At 40.1% G+C, this 16,086-nt stretch overlaps 1 non-coding gene across 1 annotated transcript; it reads left to right on the top strand.

Annotated features, from left to right (window-relative positions):
• The first annotated feature begins 14,598 nt into the window (after nucleotides 1–14,598).
• On the top strand, nucleotides 14,599–14,705 carry LOC132186006 (small nucleolar RNA R71). Its single transcript, XR_009440689.1, has one exon. It is a non-coding gene; the product is annotated as a small nucleolar RNA R71 (small nucleolar RNA).
• Nucleotides 14,706–16,086: the final 1,381 nt, after the last annotated feature.

The raw sequence follows: 16,086 nt of genomic DNA, 5'->3' as shown, positions 1-16,086 counted from the left end.
GAGCCCTCCCCAAGTGGGATCGAGAGCAGAAGCTCAACACCACACTCACACACTTGCACAAGTGTGCTTGAGCGCACCTCTAGGAGCACTCGAGCGAACTCCCGCCCTTGTGCCCTTGTGTGCACCAGCACCTCCCCACACTTTCACACCTCTGAGCAGTGTGATCGAGCGCACTATAGTGCCGCTCGAGTGAACTCGTTCAGAGGCCTCACATGACCATTTTAGGTCATAGTTTTTTTTCTTTTCCTCCCCATTTTCTTCCCCGCACCATAGCCCCCTTCTGCATAAGCCGCCATCGCACACACCGAATACCACTGCATTGCCCCACAGCTCACCCCTTCACCACCCCACCGTTGCCGCACCATCCCTTCCCCCAGTCCTCCTTCTTCCCCGCCCCTTTTCTTTCCCTTTCCCTATCCATTTTCTCCCCCTTCTCCTTATGCCCATTTTCCCCATTTATTATTTGTGAAAAGCTGTCCGTAGGTGCCTCTCCACACACAAACTGACTCTGTGTTGGATTTTCTTCACTTTGCAGGGGGTTTGGTAGCAAATTAAAGCAGTTTTACACCACTTGCTTTTTGATGTGCCCACCACGTGTTCGACAAAAGGCCCTAACCAATCTGCACCATGCCTAAGGTCCAAACTTCCACCTCTCAGTCTTCCTCCACTTCGGACACCACTTTCGAGGCTCTAGCCCCGCCCCTACCATGCCATGGGATGCAAAGGAAGCTCATGTTGGAGACCTCTTTTGCCATCGACACAATTTTTAAGAATCTCCAAGCTACAAAATGGGCAGTCGAAGAATGCAAGTGCCGTGGCCTCACATCGCTTTTCTAACCAGTCAGTCCTGTTGCTTATGAAGGCCTGGTCCGAGAATTTTATCACAATCTCACATTCGACTGTACTCGATCGGGCATCCTATCCTCATCTGTGGCTGGCATAGACATTGAGCTGATCACTGCCGACATTGCTGCTACTTTGCAATGCTCCTATGAGTGCCCGTTGGATATTTTGGCTAGGGATGGGACCCTTTGGTACTTCGACTTACCTTCCAAGCTTACACTTCAGCACATTGTGGATGACATTTGCCATGGCCGTTACACCGATGATCTCCGCAACTGCATAGGCAAAGTTTTTCTGCCTTCTAGACTCTGGTTCGTGGATTGTATTTTGCAGTGGAATGCGTGTCCATTTGGACACAAAACTCAGCGGCGTGGTCCCTTCCTCGCGTCTTTGTATGCTTTTTAGAGAAATTTTTGGTTTTCCATTCCTCAGCTCATTGGGGATTAGATGCATAAGTTTTAGGAGAGGGCAATTGTGCACTGCACTTATGGGTCATCATCATAAGGACTTCCCTTCCCTTTTCTCATCACCCATCTCCTTCAGACGCGAGGCATTGAGGGTACACTTGAGGATGGGCTTATTTTTGCTCCCCTTCAGTTTGGCCTGATCCAGTGGAACCAGAGTTGTTCCCACATGCTGAGATGACGTCAGGTGCCCGCAACAGCTGAGGTAGTCAGGGATGCTAATGGACCTATGCACAATGATCTACCTGCAGTTGAGCCAGTGGAGAGAGGGAGCAGTAGAGACTGTCACCATGAGCATGTCACAATACTAGTCCCTCCATAAAGATCTGACGGAGCATCGATCTGAGCTTGCTACCTAGAGGGCGGAGGACAAGTGCCTAGCAGATGAAAGATTTGAGGACCAGCAAGCACTGCTGCGCTCCATTTTATTGCGGCTGCCATTTAATGCGGGGGCATCTTCTTTCGCGCTGCAGTGACAGGTCAAGTACTCTTCTCCCTTGTATTGCTTTATTGTCTCTATCCACACACTGAGGACATTGTGTATTTTAAGTTGGGGGGTGTAGGCATACATGTTAGTTCTGAGCATGCAATTAATTTTCCTGTTATGGTTTGAAATTCATTGATAGGCTTAATATAATAAACACATGATCACTTGAATAAGGAATTCAAATTGTGTTACTTTCATTGGACGCATGAGATATTACTTGTTTTAACTTGATTTTCACAAGCATACTAGCATGTAGTCTGTGGGGCATAAAATCTAGAATCAGTGATGTTTGGCTTCAATATTTGGAATGTAGTTGGATAACTTATTGGCAAAATAACCTTGGCATTAATTTCAAAAAAAAAAATTGATCAATTTGAGCTTTCCACCAAGTAACCGGCTCCCTTGCCTCATTAAGTAGTGAGTGTTCACGTCAAACAGTGAGAATTTTTGTTTGATTGATAAAAACTAGCTTAGCTTCATAGCCTTTTTGACCCGAGTTAGTAAGTCCTTAGAGGGGTCTTTACATCTAATGCCCTAAAATTGTCTGGTTTAGGAGTCATTGGCCTAACACTCGATACATGGGTCAATCAGAAAGCTTAAGGGAGCTAAGTGCTATCAAAAAGAAAAAAAAAAAAAAAAGAAAAAAGAAAAAAAAAAAAAAGGGAAATTGTTTTGCCTTGGTTGTTAATCCAATGGGGAGTCTAATGAATTCTGAGTGTTGATCCATGCATGATTGAGATTAGTTTTGAAATCACATGACAATATGTTGAGTTCACGTACACTAGTTGAATCTTGTAATATCTCATAAATGCCATTTTTGGAGCTGATTTGTAATTTCCAGTTAATGAATGAGAACCTGATAAGTGCTAAAATATTCATATTTTTAGCCCTTAACTTACATATTTTAATCCTTTGGTTTTGGTTAATTAGGTCATTTTAATTCCTTTTTGTGTTTTTCATACTTTTGTAGGCTTTTGGAAGAAAATGAAGTAAATCTAGATGATTTGGGCTCAAAAGAGAGAAGATGGAAAATTAGGAGTTCTTTGACACTGCGATCAATCACAAGGTACCTGCGATCAAGTGCAATACCCAAGAAGACAAAGCACAATCCAGGCCAGGAGCAATCGAGTGTATGCTAGAAGAGGATCGATCGCAGACCTGCGATTGAGCACACACGGGTTGCGATTGATCGCACCCATGTGCAGGAGACATATCAAGTGGCGGCCAGATTGGTATTCTTTCCATATTAGGGTTTTCCAACTCCCAATTGTAATAGGTTTTGAAACCCTACGAAATCCCTAGGTTTACTACTTTGTCAAGGACTTTTAAAGCCTATAAATAGACACTTAAGCCTCTAGAATAGATATGCCTTGTAAGGAGAAGAATAGGAGCTCTTCAAGTTCAAGTCTCGGGGTTTATTCTTTTCCTTTCTTTTATTTTATTTTATGAAGATATTTAACATCAATTTTATGTGTAACTAATTTATTAGTAGGGCTAGATTGAAGCCCTAATTATGTTTATGTAATATTTCAATATTGGCGCCTTTGTGATGATCTTGTTATGATATCTAACTTGATTAATACCTAGTTTCATGAATTCCTCATATATGTGCCTGATCAACATGCGCATGTGGTATGGACTAGTTAGTTAAATCAATTTGGATGACCAAGTCTTGGGTTTAACATAAGTAACAAAAGTAATCTACACCGGGTTCCTGGGTTAATCAACATGGGGAATCGGGAGTAGACACCCATGCCCTAGGCCTCATGTGTTTGTCGATTTCCACAATTTTTATGCTTTCATAAAGAACAACTTAGTAGACACCCATGCTAAATTCTTTAAGAAAGAAAAGAATTAGAGTAGACACCCATGCCTAATCGTTGCTTAGGGAAATCAATAGCTTAAGGAGTAGACACCAATGCCCTTAGGTTGACAAACATTAGATATTCATAACATGATCAAAACATTGGCATATTGATATATTAGCTAAATATAATTAGCGGTGGATGTCAAAGCCCTACCTTTTTCTCATTATCAACTTAACCCAATCTTTATTTTAGTTTACTTTTGCAATTGATTTTAAGCAAGATTCAGCAATCCTCGTGAGAATGATTCCGTATTTGCACACTATATTACTGTGTTGACCTCGTGCACTTGCGGGTAAAACACACAATTATTTGCCTATTAATTTAGGTAGGCAATTGTGAACAACAAGTTTTTGGCGCCGTTGCTGGGGATTGCGGCGAATTTTGTTCAAAATTATTTTCCTTTAGTTGTGTTATTTTAATTTTCAATTTTTAATTTAGTTGTTATCAAAAAAAAAAAAAAAAAGCATTTTTCGTTTTCCCTAACTTTTTTGTTTTCTGATTCAGGATGCGGATTCTGATAAGTGCTAAAATATTCATATTTTCAGCCCTTATCTTACATGTTTTAATCCTTTGGTTGTAATTAATTAGGCCATTTTAATTCCTTTTTGTGTTTTTAATGTTTTTACAGGCTTTTGGAAGAAAGTGAAGTAAAACTGGGTGATTTAGGCTCAAAAAGAGAATATGGAAAAATTGGAGCTCCCTAGTACTTACGATCGAGCGCAATACCAGAGAAGATGCTGCACGAGCCAGGCCAGGTATGATCGAGCGAAGGCAAAAGAGGGATCGATCGCGTACGTGCGATCGAGCGCACCCGTGCGCAGGAGGCACTCCAAGTGGCGGCTACAATGTCCCTATTTCCATATTAGGGTTTTTCAAACTCCAAATTGTAATAGGATTGAAACCCTGCGAAAATCCTAGGGTTTACTACTTTTCCAAAGACTTCTAAAGTCTATAAATAGACTCCTAAGCCTTTAGAATAGGTAGGCTTGGAGAAGGGAGAAGAATAGGAGCTCTCAAGTTCAAGTCTCGGGTTTATTCTTTCTTTTCTTTTATTTTATGAAGATGTTTAACATCAACTCTCTGTGTAGCTAATTTATTTAGTAGGGCTAGATTGAAGCCCTAGTTATGTTAAATTAATATTTCAATATTGGCGCCATGTGATGATCATGTTGTGCTATTTAACTTGATTAATACCTGCTTGTATGAATTCCTCATATGTGTATGCCTGATCAACATTTGCATATAGTATGGACTTGTTAGTTAGATCAATTTGGATAGCCGAGTCCTGGGTTTAACTTAAGTAACAAAAGAATCCACACCGCGATTCTTGGGTTAATCAACATAGGGAACTAGGAGTATACACCCATGCCCTAGGCCCTGTGTGTTTGTCGATTTTCATAGAACATATGCTTTTCTAAAAAACAACTTAGTATATACCATGCTAAATCCTTTAGGAAAGAAAAGAGTCAGAGTATACACCCATGCCTAACTCGTTGCTTAGGGAAATTAATAGCTTAAGGAGTTAGAGTTTAACCCTTAGGTTGGCAAACATTTAATATGCATAACCTGATCAATGCATTGGCATATTGATATACTAGTTTAACATAATTAGTGGTGGATATCAAAACCCTACCCTTTGTTATCATCACATCAACAATCAATCTTTATTTTGCTTTTGCTTAAGGAATCTATTTTTAAACATAAATTCAGCAATCCTCGTGGGAATGATCCTGTACTTGCACCCTATACTACCATGTTGACCTTGTGCACTTGCAGGTAAAACGTACTATTATTTACCTATTAATTTAGGTATATTTTTGTACAACAAGTTTTTGGCGCCGTTGCCGGGGATTGCGGCGAATTTTGTTTAAATTTATCTTCCTTTAGTTTTGTTATTTTAATTTTTAATTTTTAGTTTAGTATTAGCAAAAAAAATCTAAAAGAATTTCTTGTTTTCCTTAACTTTTCTGTTTTCTGTTTCAGGTTGCAGATTCACATTCTGTGATTGCGATCAATCGTCAGCCAAGTGCGATCAAGCGCACTGCGATCGAATGTACCAACCTAGGATCGAGCGCAGTTCCAGAGAGCATCCGGACTAGGCAGTGCTGAAGCTGGCAAGTTCATGCAAGGTCGTCGATCTCAAGCCTCAACCGTTTTTCCCCTTGTTCCTGAAGTTGAGCGAACAATTCGACAACGACCTAGAGACAAAGAAGGAGAAGAAGAAGTTGAAATGGAAGACGTACCAGAAAATCCAATTGGGCCAAGACCCCTAGAAGCAAATCCACCACGAGTGAGGAGACCAATGAAGCAAGCATACGTGTCAACAAACCTCCATCAACCCTCATGCATAGCATATCAACCAGAGGTGGAGGGAAGTTATTATATCTTTCCCCAAATCCTCAATGCATTGACTCACTTCAGAGGCACAGCTACTAAGGATCCCAACTTGCATCTTAAGGAATTCTTTGACTTATGCAAGTTGTAGAATGTTCAAGGCCTCACTCAAGAGAGACTCAGGTTAGTTCTCTTTCCTTTTTCCTTGAAAGATAATGCTAAACTGTGGTACAATTCCTTGCCTGCAGAGTCCATTCATACTTGGGAAGAATTGACCACCAAGTTCCTAAAGAAGTTTTTCCCAGCTCAAAGGACAAGGCAACTTAGAAGGGAGCTGCAATCATTCCAACAAAGAGATGGAGACCCTTTCTTTGAAGCATGGGATCACTTCCATATGATGCTCCTTAAGTGTCCAAATCACAACATATCTCAAGATGACCAGGTACAAATCTTTTATGAAGGGTTAGATAATTGTAACAAGGGTGTTGTTGATACAGCTTGTGGAGGTGTGCTGATGGGAAAGAGTAGTGAGGAAGCCATAAAGCTTTTTGAGATGTTGAGTGAACACACCCAATAATTCTCATCCAAAGGGAGACAAGGTGTAAGGAGTAAAGGCAGGTATAAAGAAAACAACAAAGTGCAAAATCAGATAGCTGCCTTGCAGAAGACATTAAATATGCTAGTAAACTCCATGACCACTCAGAACATCTCTCCTATTCAGCTAGCCACCCAACCCCAGGTATGTGCCATGTGTTCTCATTTAGATCACACTATTGAGACCTGCCCTTTGTATTTATCTGCAGATCAAGAGCAGCCAATTATGTGGGACAGCACACTTATCCTCCCAAGAACAATCCTTATTCCAACACTTATAATTCAGGGTGGCACAACCACCCCGGTTCCTCATGGAGTGCCAGTAGGAAAAGTCGAAATCCTCAAGGACAGCAAAGCAACTCTCAACAAAAAGTTCAACCAGCCCAAGACCCAGAAGAGGAGGGTTTAGATTTTTGAGTTTTGAAAATTAAAGGATAAACATAAACTAAATAAAATAAGTAAATCTAAGGATAAATGTACTAAGGTTTGGGAATTCACACTCACCAAATTATAACAACATACTTTATGTTCATCAATATTAATCCGAAGTTCTCACAAATTAAATCATAGATATGTTTTACTATGCTTCAAAGAATTAATCAAAACCATCCCATGTATCCATTCATTGACCAAATCACAAAAGGAATCCAAATTCAATTGAAACACCAGATGTATCCGTAGAACAAATCACAAGGGATATCCAATTTTTATGAGTTAAAAGCCAAGCAATCAATCATATGAAATTATCTCAAATCATCACATGTATCCTTGAATCACAAGAGATATCCAAGAATCACTCCATACAATTGATTAGAAGTAAAACAATTGAAATATAAAACCCAATAAAATCAGAATAATAAAAACTTACATAAAAGTATTGATGTTCTTCATCGGTGAGGCTTCATCCCCAACCTTAGTTGGGAATTTAGCTCTACATAAAAAATAAAATCTGAACCTAAACCTAAACCTAAAGAAAAACTAAACAAAAGAATTTTGCTCTCTAGGATTGTGTCTATTTTCTTGAATGCAAAGAAGTCTATTTATAGGCTTAGGGAAGTCCTAGAAGCCCAAGTAAACTTAGATAATTCGGAAGTCTGTCTCCCAGTCAAAATAGAAGTCTGAAATCGGAATAGGATTCGTCCAGATTTGTGTCCTTTAATTGCGGTGCGATTTTGACATAGTAACTGTACGAATTACGAAAATCCTATTTCACAACAAATTGTAGTATTTTGAGCTAGCTTTCCAATGCCGTTTGAATCACTTCAATCCGATATTTGAGCGGAGAGTTATGGTCAAAATACTAAGACGTGTGCAGAATCTGAATTTGAATCCGATCCGAAATCTTATCCAATCTGAACTTTAATCTGATTTAACCTTTCCTTAGATTTGGTTAGACTTAACCACACAATCTAGGTCTTCTCAAAGTATGCTTTCTTCCAAACTTTGCATTTTTCCCTTTAAAGCTGCAGTTTTTCTTCAATGACCTACAAAACACTAAAAACACAAAACTAACACAAAATATTAAATAACGACACAGCTAAAGGATTAACTAATGTAAATAAAGGGGTCCAAATATGCAATATTTGGCACTTATCAAACACCCCCAAACTTACATTTTGCTAGTCCCTTAGCAAAACAAAACGAAAAATAAAATGAAAGCAAGAAACATAAATCCTCTTTCGTGGGAGAGACGATTGCATTTAGCATATGCAATAAGCCTTTTAAACCCCTAGGCATCCCTAGTGGACGAGTGAAGTCTCGTGAGGGCTTAACATGAATGATACCCACAAACATTGTGCACTATGTTGTTAACAAGAAAGAAGTTTCACATGAACCATGGTTCTTATTCATGAGCAAACTAAAAAAGACAAACACCATCATAACAGTCAAAAGGAAATCCAAAATCAAATTACTCATAAATGGACAATTGAGACCTCATATGTTCTGAAATGTGTAAAGTGTAATTAGCATATAATCATGAAGCTTTCTGTTTAAACTCAAGATAAGTTCCATAAAATTTGAAAGAATCCCTAACAAATGAAACAACCGAGGCAAGATATGCATTTTTTTTTTTTTTTTTTAATAGGCCTTGCAATGTCTAACTCCCTTAAGCTTTCTAAATGACTCATGTAACAAGTGTTAGGCCAATGACTCCCAAGCCAGGTGGCTTTAGGGCACTAGATGTAGAACATCTCTAAGGGCTTATTAACTTAAGTCAAAAAGGCTACGAAGTCAGATTAGCCATATCATAAATTAACACTGAACTTCACACCTTTTGACGCGAACACTCAATGCTTAACGAGGCAAGAGGTCCGGTTACTCAGTGAAAAACTCAACATGATCTTTATTTTCTTTTTTCTTCTCTTTTTTTATTTTATTTTTTTATTTTTTATTTTTTTATATATATCTTGCAAGCCAATGGTTATTCATCAATAGGTCATCCAACAAATCTCAAAGAGAACAAGCTTAAGCTCAAACATCATACCTCACAGAAAACATGCTAATGTGCTCATAAAAATTTATCTCAAAACAAGTGAAATCTCTTTTACCCAAAAATAAGTCAAAGGACTCAGACTCCAAATGACATAATGATGTGTTCAACCCTTTAAGAAAGCTAATGAAATGCAAACCACAGTCACAGTTTAACTCAAACTTGACAAAAACATAGCATAATTTTTTTTTTCAATTTTTTTTTCTTTTTTTTTTTTTTTTTTGTTGACACAAAAAGACAAATAAAACTAAACAAATAAAAACAAAAATAAATAGACAAAGATAGACAAAGTGTTTTTCCATACCCCCAAACTTGAATCACACATTGTCCTCAATGTAGGCAGAAACACAATACCAAGAGGTATAAGGAACCAGAGTGAGCAAAGAGACGACCCCCAAACTTACTCATAATAACACCTGTCCTGAAAAACACAAAAAAATAAAACAAAAATGAAGATAGACGAAACAACACAAAAAATGACTAAAAATACCAAAGAAAAAGGAATGCCTCCCATAAGCGCTAAGTTTACAGTCTTCAGCCAGACTTTTCACCGCTGATGATTAAGTAGACGACGTAGGATCTTCCAAAGGCAATTCCTCACTCTCCGAAATTTCCAGTTCCAAGAATGGCTTCAACCGCTGACCATTGACCTTGAGAGCACTTCCATTCTTAGGATCCTGGATTTCGATGGCTCCATGAGTAGAAACTGCACGCACTATGAATGGTCCAGTCCATCGGGATTTGAGCTTTCCTGGAAACAGATGCAGACGTGAGTTGTAAAGGAGGACTTTCTGACCAACTTCAAATGATCTTCTCAAAATGTTTTGGTCATGGATCTTCTTCATCTGATCTTTGTATAGCTTGGCACAGTTGTAGGCATCATTCCTCAATTCTTCTAATTCATCTAGCTGTAACTTCCTTTGCTCACCAGCCTTGGTGAGGTTGAAATTTAGCTGCTTTATAGCCCAATAAGCCCGGTGCTCCAATTCCACAGGGAGGTGACAAGCCTTGCCATACACGAGTCGGTAGGGAGACATGCCAATTGGAGTCTTGAATGCAGTCCGGTATGCCCACAGAGCGTCATTGAGTCGAAGAGACCAGTCCTTCCTTGTCGGGTTCACCGTCTTTTCTAATATCCTCTTGATTTCTCTGTTGGATATCTCAACTTGCCCACTTGTCTGAGGATGGTAGGGAGTTGCAACTTTATGAGTAATACCATACTTCTTCATGAGTTGCTCAAAATATCGGTTGCAGAAATGCTTCCCCCCATCACTGATGATGGCACGTGGTGTCCCAAAACGTGCGAACACATTTTCCTTCAAAAATTGCAACACGACTCTGTGATCATTAGTCTTGCAGGCAATAGCCTCCACCCACTTGGAAACATAATCCACCGCCACAAGGATGAAAAGATACCCATAAGAATTAGGGAAGGGACCCATGAAATCAATGCCCCAAACATCAAACAACTCCATAATAAGGATCGGGTTCAGCGGCATCATATTCCTTCTTCCAATGCTCCCCAACTTCTGGCATCTATCACAGGCTGAACAGTAGGCATGGGCATCACGAAAAATAGAGGGCCAATAGAATCCACTTTGAAGAATCTTCGCCGCGGTCTTTTTAGAACTGAAGTGGCCTCCACATGCATGATCAAGGCAAAAAGATAGGACATTTTGCTGGTCATTTTCAGGAATGCATCTCCTTATAATCTGATCTGGGCAGTATTTGAACAGGTAAGGATCATCCCAAAAGAAGTACTTCACCCCAGCCAAGAATTTTGATTTGTCTTGCCTGGTCCAATGTGATGGCATCTGGGCAGTGACAAGGTAGTTCACTATGTCTGCGAACCATGGTGCAGAATTTTGAGAGATGTACATAAGTTGTTCACCAGGAAATGTCTCAGCAATCGGCACAGCATTTTCATTAAAGTCCACAACCAGCCTAGATAGATGGTCAGCTACCACATTCTCGGAACCCTTCTTGTCTCGAATTTCAATATCAAACTCTTGCAACAATAGAATCCACCGGATGAGACGAGATTTAGCATCTTTCTTTGACAATAGATATTTCAGTGCAGCATGATCCGAGTAGACTAAGACTTTAGACCCTAGCAAGTAAGATCTAAACTTATCCAGAGCAAACACTACAGCTAACAACTCCTTTTCAGTAGTGGAGTAGTTAAGTTGTGCATCATTCAGAGTCTTGCTGGCATAGTATATGACATGCGGAATCTTCTCTACTCGCTGACCCAAAACGGCTCCCACAGCATAATCAGAGGCATCACACATTATCTCGAACGGAACCCCCCAATTAGGTGGCTGAATGATTGGTGTAGAAGTTAAGGTCTTTTTCAGAATCTCAAAGGCTGTCTGGCACTTGTCATTGAAGTCAAAAGGAACATCTTTTGCCAATAGATTACATAGAGGTCTTGCTATCTTGCTGAAGTCCTTGATGAATCTTCTGTAGAACCCAGCATGTCCCAGAAATGACCGAATCTCCTTAACTGTCCGCGGGGGCGGAAGGTTAGATATCAAATCAACCTTAGCTCTGTCAACCTCGATACCTTTGTGGGAAATTACATGCCCCAAAACAATTCCTTGTTTCACCATGAAGTGGCATTTTTCCCAATTCAGAACCAAATTCTTCTCCTTGCACCGTACCAGCACCAATGTGAGATGATGTAGACATTCCCCAAATGATGAACCAAAGACTGAGAAGTCATCCATGAAGATCTCCAGGTGACGTTCAACCATATCTGAAAGATGCTGATCATGCATCGCTGAAAAGTGGCTGGTGCATTGCACAATCCAAACGGCATACGGCGATAGGCAAACGTACCGAACGGACAAGTGAAAGTAGTCTTCTCTTGATCTTCGGGGTCCAGTGGAATTTGGTTGTAGCCGGAGTAACCATCAAGGAAACAGTAGTACTCATGGCCTGCCAATCTCTCCAACATCTGATCGATGAAAGGTAGAGGAAAATGGTCTTTTCTTGTCACGGCATTTAACTTCCTGTAGTCAATGCACACTCTCCATCCTGACTGCACACGAGTGGGGACCAACTCATTTTCCTTGTTCTTGATAACTGTAATCCCTGCCTTCTTTGGCACCACATGAATGGGACTCACCCATTTGCTGTCAGAGATTGGGTATATGATTCCCGCATCCAGAAGTTTAATTACCTCTGCTCGAACTACCTCTTGCATGGCCGGATTCAACCGTCTCTGTGGCTCGCGAGAAGTTTTAGCATTTTCTTCCAGATGAATCTTATGCATCACTACTGCAGGGCTGATTCCTTTGATATCTTCTATTGACCACCCGATTGCTTCTTTATGCTCTCTCAAAACTTCTAGCAGCTCATGTTCCTGATCACTATCCAAATCGGCAGCAATGATCACAGGCAGAGATTCTATAGGATCCAGATACTTGTACTTCAGGGTGTCTGGTAGAGGCTTCAACTCCCGCTTGACAGGCTCAGCTGCTAATGAAGATGGATCAGGGGACGATGTCAAAGAAATTTCTGTAGTCTCCGTCTTTATCTCAGGCGTTGAGTCTAACAAGGTGCCAGCTTGTTCCAATAAAGTGTCCAGTGCCATGTCACTTCCCAGTGCAATCAGGCATTCTCCCAAGGGGTCTTCAATATCTGGTTCATTGACAGTTTTCTCTACTATCTCCTCAATTAAGCATGTGCTTCTGACCTCCTCATACTCAAATGGTTGCTTGCTGATATCAAAGATGTTCAGTTCCACTGTCATGTTTCCAAATGATATCTTCATGACTCCAGTTCTACAGTTGATTAGGGCATTAGCCGTAGCTAAAAAGGGACGCCCTAATATGATTGGAACTTGAATTTCTGCATTTTCCGTCTCTGTATCTAAGACAATGAAGTCCACAGGGTAGTAGAACTTATCAACTTTGATCAGGACGTCTTCAATAATTCCCCTTGGAACCTTCACAGATCTGTCAGCCAACTGAAGTGTAATTGAAGTGGATTTCAACTCTCCCAATCCCAACTGAACAAATACTGAATATGGCAGTAGATTTACACTGGCCCCCAAATCCAACAGAGCTTTCTCAACTCGATTGTCACCAATCTTGCAAGCAATGGTAGGACATCCAGGGTCCTTATACTTTACAGGCATCTTGTATTGCAAGATAGAGCTGACCTGCTCAGTCAGGAAAGCTTTCTTGGGGACGTTCGTCTTTCTCTTGATGGTGACCAAATCCTTCAGAAATTTGGCATAAGAAGGCACTTGCTGGATGGCATCTAGGAATGGAATGTTTATCTGCACTTGCTTGAACACTTCCAAAATATCATCGAACTTCGAGCTCTTCTTTGGCGGTTTCAGTCTTTCTGGATACGGAGCTTTGGGTATATACTTTTTGGAAGGATCCTCAGTAATCGGAATGGCAATGTCCGGTCCTGTGTCTTCCGCAGGCTTGTCCAGGTTTTCCTTCTCTTCTGCAGCCTTAGTGGCCTCTTCAGGCATGACCACAGAGTGGTGATGGCTTGTACTGCTCCTGACCATGCATAGAGGCGGAGGAACTTCCAATCACAAATTGCCCTTTTGGGTTAGGCAGGGGTTGACTAGGGAACTTCCCTCTTTCTCTTTCCCCCACCTGATTTGCTATCTGGCCAACTTGCCCTTCTACCTTGATCATGGCCTGCTTAAGTTCTTGTATGTCTCTGCTATTAGCCATGTTGGAATTCCTCAGCTCCTGTATGGCTTGATTGGTGAAACCTTTTAGCTCTTGTACAGATTGGGAGTTGGAATTCTTGAGCTCTTGTATAGATTGGGAGTTGGAATTCTTGAGCTCTTGTATATTCTTGAGCTCTTGTATAGCTTGGGAGTTGGACCGGTCGACTTTTTCTATTAATGTTTTCATCATGTCTTCCAGTGATGACTGTGGTGCAGGCACTTGAGTGGTAGACTGATAAACAGGCGGTTGAGCTTGTTGAGATGACCTGAACTGATTCTGAGCTTGAGTGGTATCTCTTTGGTTCAATGGCTGATTCTGCTTCCAAGAGAAATTGGGGTGATTCCGCCACCCTGGATTGTAAGTTTCGGAAAACAGCCCAGTGGTGGGTTTTTTGTACTCATTGAAGGCATTGACTTGCTCAATTGGGTACTCTGTTGACAGAGTTGGGCAGTTTTGAGTGAAGTGCGTTTGACTATCACATAACCCGCATGCATCAACGTGGTAAGTATCTGCTGCATTCATTGGTTTGTTTAGGACCATAGTGTCAAACTGACGCCTGAGAACCTTGAACTCCTCCCTTAATTCAGCATCGTTCCTCACCTCATAGATGCTTCCTGTCTTGGGAGCGGGTTGTTGTCTGTCCCAACTATCTTGAAAATCCCATTGTTGCGCTCGTTCAGCCATTTCATCCAAAGTTTTATAAGCTTCATCCCCAGTAAGACTTAAGAATTCTCTACCATTCATTGTCTCAAGCGAGTTTCGCTCACTTGGTGTTAGTCCCCTGTAGAAAATTTGAACTAGCACCTCATTCTCAAACCCGTGGGGTGGGCATTTTATAGTAAGCTCTTTAAACTTCTCCCAGCTATCGGTGAATCTTTCCCCTTCTTTTTGTCTGAAATTGGTGATCTGTAGACGGAGGGCATTGATTTTGGAAATTGGGAAGAACTTGTGGTAAAACTTGCTTTGCAACATATCCCAAGAAGTGATAGATCCAGGTCTATTGTTGAGTAGCCAGGATTTCGCCCTATCATGTAGGGACAGAGGGAATAACCGAAGGCGCACCGCTTCTGCTGGGGCATTTTGTGTATTAACAATGTCGCAAATTTCCAAAAAAATCCTCACATGAACATATGGATCCTCATTCTCTAATCCTCTAAATGCAGGAAGGTGGCCTATTGTACTCGGCTTCAGCTCGAAGCGAGTAGCTGGCAACACTATACACGATGGTGTGTTGGTAATATTGGGTACGAACAGCTCCCTGAGGGATCTAGGTTGATTTCGTTCTCCCATCTTAACAGACTTTTCCGAATCAGACTCGGAACTTTGAGAATTGGTGGGTGAGTTTGATGGCTGTCTTAAATTCTCTCTCGCCGTTCTTTCAATTTCGGGATCAAAAGTGTTTAACTCCAGATTTAAAGATCTACGACCGAACATGCAAAAAGGAACTAACAACCTAACAAACTAACAAACTAACAAACTAAAAACTGAAATGAATTGAACTAAATTAAATTATATTAAACTAACTAAACACAATTGCAAGCAGAAATTAATTTAAACAGAAACTAAAAACTCACAAAAAAGGACCAAAAGATTTTGGCAAAAATCTACTGAACTGTTGCGGTTGCTGTCTTGGCCACAAGTGTGCTCGATCGTAGCAGGGCTGTAACACAAACAAAACAACAACAAAAAACAAAAAGAAAAATCTTTTTTTTTTTTTTTTTTTTTTTTAATTTTTTATTTGTATTAGTAACACAAATAAAACAAAACAAATTGCAGAAAAATAAAATCCTAATTATAACTAGTAGAAGAATAAAACCGATCTAGAAATAAATTGGTTTCAAAAAATAAACAATTCCCCGGCAACGGCGCCAAAAACTTGTTGTGCAAATTTATTTAACTCGCAAGTGCACGAATCGATTGTAGTTTAATGGATTGCAAGTGCGAGGTCGATCCCACAGAGAATTGTATTTTTGAAAGAGCAATTTATATCTAAACTAATTAAATCCTAATCTAGTTCCAAAAGGGTTTTGATTTTTGAGTTTTGAAAATTAAAGGATAAACATAAACTAAATAAAATAAGTAAATCTAAGGATAAAGGTAAGGTTTGGGAATTCACACTCACCAAATCATAACAACATACTTTATGTTCATCAATATTAATCCGAAGTTCTCACAAATTAAATCATAGATATGTTTTACTATGCTTCAAAGAATTAATCAAAACCATCCCATGTATCCATTCATTGACCAAATCACAAAAGGAATCCAAATTAAATTGAAACACCAGATGTATCCGTAGAAC

This window comes from Corylus avellana, chromosome ca6 (assembly GCF_901000735.1).
Source record: "Corylus avellana chromosome ca6, CavTom2PMs-1.0".
Taxonomy (NCBI): Eukaryota; Viridiplantae; Streptophyta; class Magnoliopsida; order Fagales; family Betulaceae; genus Corylus; species Corylus avellana.
The sequence above is the reverse complement of the archived record's forward strand: the minus strand, read 5'-3'. Positions and strand labels throughout refer to the sequence as shown.